Source organism: Grammomys surdaster, unplaced genomic scaffold (genome assembly GCF_004785775.1).
Source record: "Grammomys surdaster isolate TR1022 unplaced genomic scaffold, NIH_TR_1.0 97, whole genome shotgun sequence".
Taxonomy (NCBI): Eukaryota; Metazoa; Chordata; class Mammalia; order Rodentia; family Muridae; genus Grammomys; species Grammomys surdaster.
Genome location: NW_021604576.1, coordinates 18,331,219 through 18,338,003, shown reverse-complemented (window position 1 = coordinate 18,338,003; position 6,785 = coordinate 18,331,219). Strand labels below are relative to the sequence as shown.

At 46.4% G+C, this 6,785-nt stretch overlaps 1 pseudogene; it reads right to left on the bottom strand.

Annotated features, from left to right (window-relative positions):
* Positions 1 to 5,619: 5,619 nt before the first annotated feature.
* Positions 5,620 to 6,230, bottom strand: LOC114631723 (annotated as a pseudogene).
* Between the last annotated feature and the right edge of the window lie 555 nt (positions 6,231 to 6,785).

Here is a 6,785-nt window from a genome sequence, read left to right as displayed (position 1 = left end):
TGTGTGTGTGTGTGTGTGTGTGTGTGTGTAGAGAGAGGGAGAGAGATTGAGAGAGAGAGAGAGAGAGAGAGAGAGAGAAAGAGAGAGAGACTGAGACCATGGGCATGGGTTGTGCTGCCTGGTCTTTATCTTCACTCTCCTCAGTGACTTTTCATCTAAAGTATCAGCAGGTCAGGGCAAGCTTGACTCACAAATTGAACTTCTCTCTATTCCCTCAGGTCCTGGGGATACTGTGAAAGCTGCAGCTATGTGCGTGTTGTGCCTCACCCCTACACACACTATCTATGGCTATTTCTAGAGGACAAGGGGTTGGTCCTTCAGGATCTGAGGGGCAAACCTAGATCCGCCCAGACAAAGTCTTCCCTCCTATTAGGTAGCAGCAGTGGATCCATGGAATCACAAATAAGACTCCACAAACCAATAGTGAAAATGGGAACACGCTGGTTCTTCAGCCCTGTGTCTATCCCCTAACTCTTCTGTTGTTTCCCACGAGGCCAATCCTAAAGTCCCTTCTCCTCGAAACCAAGGGGATGTCTCCCAGACAGAACTGAGAACCGGTGGAGTGGCAATGTTTTCACCCCACTTCCAGGGTTTCTCAAAATCTCAAAGTACTGACATAATTGGCCATCTCTAGAGTCTACTTGTCCCAAATCTCTTACACCTGATGCTTAGAATTGCATGCCTTCTCTGTTTGTTCCTTTACCTTCTCTTCCTGTACTTTTATTTCTTCCCATCCCCTTATTTCTTCTTTTACCTGTATAAGCATACTTGTCCCAGGAGTGTCCCTCGTCTAACTGATGGGAGTGCCCTATAGCCAGTATCTGTATTCTTGTCCCTGGTTGGCACCACCTACAGCATCCAAGACAGCTCCAGAGACAGATGCAATTTGGAAGAGGAGAGAATGAAGATAGACAGATGGACACACAGAAAAGCTGGGATCAGGTGAAGCAAGATCTCTGCTGGAGGAACCAAGGCATCTGGGAATCGGCGGGTTTTCATTGTAGAGTTGAATGGGGAGGTGGGGGTGGGGTTATCACATACTGGTAAACGAGGAGTCAGGGTTTATAGTATACATCTAAATCAAGAAGACAGGGTTGGCTAATCTTGGCACTAGCAGTCTCTGGAGAGGAGCAGTCATTAGGTCCTAAATATCAGGGTGGGGAGGTAGGAAGGAGAAAGCTATGGTGGATATTTTCTTTGCTATCCCTCTAAGCCTGACCCAAGGAGGAGGGAGCTTTGCCATCTTCCCATGGGTCTAAGGCATGGCCTAAGGCATGCTGTTGACATAAGCAAGCCTTGACATGGCCAGCTCATGTCAACAGCAGACATTCACTTGGGACTTCACACACTCAGGGCTTCCTCTACACTCCACATGTTAGAAGGACATTTTGGTTAGAGAATGAGTTCAGGATGTGCCATTTTCTTGATACCCCATAGCCCAGTTGTGTCCCCTGTTACAGAACCCACAGCAGCATCAGGGAGTTGTGAATTCCACAGATGGCAGTACAGGTGGCTGTGGTGTATAAGCATCATGCCGAGTAGCAAAGACTGCAGAACCATCTCAGCAGTTAATACAGTGAAGCCAGGAAGGGTTGGGCAGTGGCGTGGGTTCTTCTAAGTGGTCTTCAGTTGCAGTGTTGGTGGTAAGGCCTGTGCTTAGCATGAATAAGGGCACAGGTTGAATTCCCAACATCCCCCAAACTTAAAAAGCCCCAAATGTCTTCTCCCTGCAGTTTAGGTAACTTTATTCCAGATTGTTAATAACTTGGGGTGAGCCAGATGGGTCTGTTATCAAGTGGAGCTAAGAAATGTTTCTTTGTATTTTGAACTCTGGGCTTTAGTATAGAAGAGGCGATCAAATGCTCTTCTGGCTTGATAATGGCTACAGGGTGTCAAGAAAATGACACATTTTGAACTCACTCTCCAACCAAAATAATCTTCTAAAATGTGTTGCATGTTGGAAGCCCTGAAGCTTCAGTGCTTTAGAAAACCCAGTGCTTTTAAATACTGCATGTTTAAAAGTCAGACAATAACATTAGACTCAGTCATGGTAGTGGTCACTACTGCTTTGTCATAGCTTGGAGCTATAGGCACACAGACATGAAAAACACACGTCTTCCCACATTCTCGTCTTTGAAAAATCAGTTCTTAGAGAACCCTAGGAGATAACGTGCTAAGAGAGGGAGCTGTCCATAGTGCTGTTTGTGTTCAGAACCTCATGTGTACAGTGCCTGGTTGGTTGTTTCTTTGACCTTTTCTCCCACATCTTCCCACCCCCATTTCCCTTTCTGTGGTGCTGAGGATTGCACCTAGAGTCCTGTGCATGCCAGGCAGGGGTTTATCACTGCCCCAGCCCCTGATCTTCACTTTCAAGAAAGAACATATTTAATTTCAATATTTATTCAGTGTCTACTGTGTGCCAGCCTGAGGCTGTAGTGGTTCTTGCCTTCTGGGAGTTCTCAGTTCATCCCAAGAGAGACATTGAACAAATCTGAGAAATGCTTCCAGATGCTGAGCAGTTTATCTGGACTGATTGGTTAGGGAGAGCCTTAGAAGAAGCAACAGCTAGATTCTGGCTTCAAAACATGGTGAATACTGACTAAAGGAGGGAGGATTCCTTCCTCAGGGGAGGACTTGGGAAGACCAGACACCATGAGATAAGAGTTCAGAGAGTGACAAGAAGAGTGTAGGGAGCCAGAGAAGATGCTGGAGACTGGTTGGTAGGCTGTGGTGGAGGCCAAAGGTCAATGAAGTTTTGTTCATGGCAGAGAATTTGCCTCTGGAGTGAGCTGGTAGCTGTGGGCTGTAGAGGAATGGATGGGTCAGATATCTCTGTAATTCTTCATTACACAGATAATGTTTTTAATAGAACTTTAGAGAAAACAAATAATCCCCCAAAAGAACATAAGCATTTTAATTTTCTTCCCTGGAATAAATACTATTTCTGTTACAATGCACTTCTAAAATGCACACTTACTAGGAGCAACTGTATATTATTAGTTGGATATGTGTTGTTTTATGAACTATACTTTAAAAAAAAAGATTTATTTTTATATGTCTTCAGACACATCAGAAGAGGGCATCAGATCCCATCATAGATGGTTGTGAGCCACCATGTGGGTGCTGAGAATTGAACAGGACCTCTGGAAGAGCAGCCATTGCTCTTAACCACTGAGCCATCTCTCCAGCCCATGAGCTGTACTTTTAACAGCAGCCCTTGGCCTTCACTGTAAGGTTCTGTTCCACACTGACAGTAAAAATGGCTGGTGACAGTTTGTGCCCTCTGAGAGAGAATAACCTTTCACTGTACAGGGCCTGATCCAGATGTGTCCATTGTAGTCCATCATGGATGCCGCGTTGGGAAATTCTACGGCACTACTGAATCTGGTTAGTTCTAGCCTGAAGGAAAGACTCCATGATAGTTGGCATCAATGTTGAGAGAATGCTCCTGACAGATGTTTTGTTGAAGCCAGTCCCATGAGGGACTGGTAGGGAAGAGGGGAGACAGGTTGACACAGGTGTCTTTCTTAACTCATCTCTAATTTTTAAGACAAGGTCTCTCACTGAACCTAGAACTCTGTAATTTGGCTTGGGTAGCTGGCAAGTAAGCCCTAGGGATCTACTTGTTTCCACATCCCATGTGCTGGGATTATAGGCATGTACTACTATCTCAGGCTTAAAAAATATTTTTTACTATATTGTATTTTAAAGTTATGTATGTGTGCTTTAGTTACTGTTACATTGATGTGACGCATAACCAAGGCAACCCTTATAAAATAATAAAACATTTAACTGGGGGCTTGCTTATTATATATATTCATATTCATATGTATACACGACAGTCTTCAGACACACCAGAAGAGGGCATCAGATCCCATTACAGATGGTTGTGAACCTCCATATGGTGGCTGGGAATTGAACTCAGGATCTCTGGAATACTCTTAACTGCTGAGTCTCCCTAGTCTGTGCCTGGCTTTTTCACATGGGTGCTGAGGCTCAGACTCAGGTTTTCATGCTTTTATCAAAGCCAATTGCCAACTGAGCCGTCTCCTTAGCCCTCAGGAAGAGGCCTTGAAAAGTTGTTCCTGAGCTGTTTATGGAACGTTCAGAGTGCTCATAGAGTGAAGTGCCAGATAGTCTCCTGTAGAGTAAAGAGAAATAGGACAGTGCTCTCAAGATGTGTAGGGGAAATAAGTGAAGTAGGGGGCAGCCGATGTGTCTATGGTCCCAACACCAGTAGTGCTTAGGTAAGACTGCAAGCTCCAGGGCACCTGGACCCTATTGCAAAGTCAAACCAAAGCAAGAGCCCACCAACCAGGCATGGTGGCCCTTGCCTATAATCTCAGCACATGGGAAGTAGAGGCAGGAGGATCAGAAATTCAAGTTCCTTAGCTACATAGTAAATTGGAGCTATGTATTGTTGTGGATAGCCTTGGTGCTGCTTGTATTTTGATGTTAATTCATCTTCACCAAGAGGAGCTGCCTGGGATGAGGAGTGAATCGTGTACTCAGGACTTCATGTGACCCTTCTAATGAATAAAGAAACCAATCACTGGGCAAGTAAGCAGGATTTCCAGGTTGGACAGAGGGATAGTGGAAGGGGAGAAAAGAAGGGGTGGAGGATGGGAGAGGAGTCGGAAAATGTAGAGAGCGGAGACACCATTTCAGGTGGTGAATCCGTTTGGATCTGCTACCGGAGGATTTAACTTAGAATGGATTATACATTAGGATGTTAGTCGTTGTGCCCAGCGATTGAGTTACCATTGATTCTGAACTAAGTTTGTGTGTTTTCCTTCACATGGTGGCTCAACCGGGTTCCAGAGAGAAAGGTACAGTGGCAAAATGTGGGTTTGCAAGAAGTGCACCCCAAAAGGCCGTGGGAATTAGGGTTGGCATGGTAGTGACCTGCCAGTGGGAACTTAGCGAACTGGGTGGAGAGATTTCGGAGCTCTGAGTCAGAGAGTCTCCATGAGATGAGAACAGGACAGCCATGCCTGCCAGTTTCTGGCCAGCCAGCCCACCAGGGCCTGCTGGCATAGAGTGGATTGCAGTTTTAAAAGTTCCTACTACACAGTTGTGACATGTTTGTTAAACAGGAGGACTTTAAGTTATCACATCTGATTAGTTCCTGATGCAAAAGCTGAGTTCCAGAGAGGTTAAAGGATTTGTCCAAAATTTCCAGTGAATTGGCTACAGAGAGTTGGAACCTGTGGTCTGGCTCCTGATACCAGCTCAGCTAAAACCTACAATGATTTATTCTCTATCCAGAGGAAGAAATGAAGGCTTCTGATAGTGCTGGTGACACAGACCTAAAGGTTATTTGAATAAAAACCAGGAGGCTCTAGATCCCAGTGACTAGTCAGGATGAGGAACGTGGCATGTGGCAGGGAGCAGCTTGGTCAACACCTGGGTTCGAGGCACCACACCAGTCACTGTGTCTACCACTTGCCCTTGAGAAGAAACTGAAGGCCAGAGAAAGATGATGTGCTGAGGGCAAACCTTCCCCTGGATCCTAGTTTTTATGGTGTGTGTTTCCTGTGCTCAAAGTTAACTGGGGGTCACTTGTTTTTTTCTCCCTGAAGATTGCCATGCCTCTAGCCAGTCCTGGCTCAGAGTGTTTTATGTGAAGCACATTCTTTCCTGGGCTGTCCCTGAAGCAATGTCCACTCCATTCCTCTGCCTATGGCAACTTTGCCCAGTTGCAGTCTCTGAGGACCTGGGGCAAGATCTCCTGGGCCAATGCTTGTGCCTGGTGATAGTTGGTCTCACCCTCCACGTTCTGAGCCACAGTGTGACTCGTGAGTCCCTGTCCTGTGAAGATGAGTCCCCTGTCCTTTGTCACCCCTAGGCAGCAAGGCAGCCTCCAAATCCCTCCTGTCCCTGGGAGGAGTCCTCGGCAGTCTCAGTTACCCCCTGAGAGCTGAGGCAGCTGTGATTTGGAGGTCATAGGCCAGGGCAAGGCCAGGGAAAATTCCAGTTCCCCACCCAAGGCAAATCCATCCATGGCTGCAATGATGGGTGTAGCATCCTCACTCATCAGGCCTTGGAGCTGCTGCTGGACAAAGATCCCGGCTTCTATATCACTCATCTTTTAGGTCCATTCCTGCACAGAACACATGCTTTACTCCACTTCTGAAGACTAGAATGCACATTTGCTGGTGGTCTTCTTGCCACTGGGCCAGAGCTTCCAGCAGCTGACTAACAAAATCCATCTCAGGTAGTTTCGGCATGAGATATTTTCATTAGGATCTCAGTGGCTCTTTGAACTGAACCTGCCAGGGTACACACTTGGATCTTGTGTGCTTCAGCCATGGTATGGGAGGTCCAATTGAGGGATCCCAGGGACATCCAGGGGGCAGTGCTTGGGGCAGGGCACCCTCTTTTTATTTTTATTTTTGTAAACAAAGATATTTGAATAGGGTATGTCATCCTGGAAATGTGATGGCTTTTCCTGATGGGTCATGAAGTTGGGACTCACATGTCATTCTGTGTTATTTGTTTCTTTCTTCCTGACCATCGTATTCATGCTCTGTGAAATCTGTGGAAGGATTCTGGCTTCCTGGGTCAGCAGCACACAGTGGCCTGCCTGGTCTAAGAAAGTTGTGGGAATACCATTTCTTAACTAGAGACTTGGGCTCCGCCCACTTAGTCCACCTTTCTGGACTCCAGCATCAGCTCAATAGTGGAGGCATCTGAACAGGAAGACCAAGCCTAGAGTGCCATGCCCTGTGCACACCCCTCCCTGCTTCAAATAGCAGCAGCCTGTAACAGGTCAGGGAGGCAAG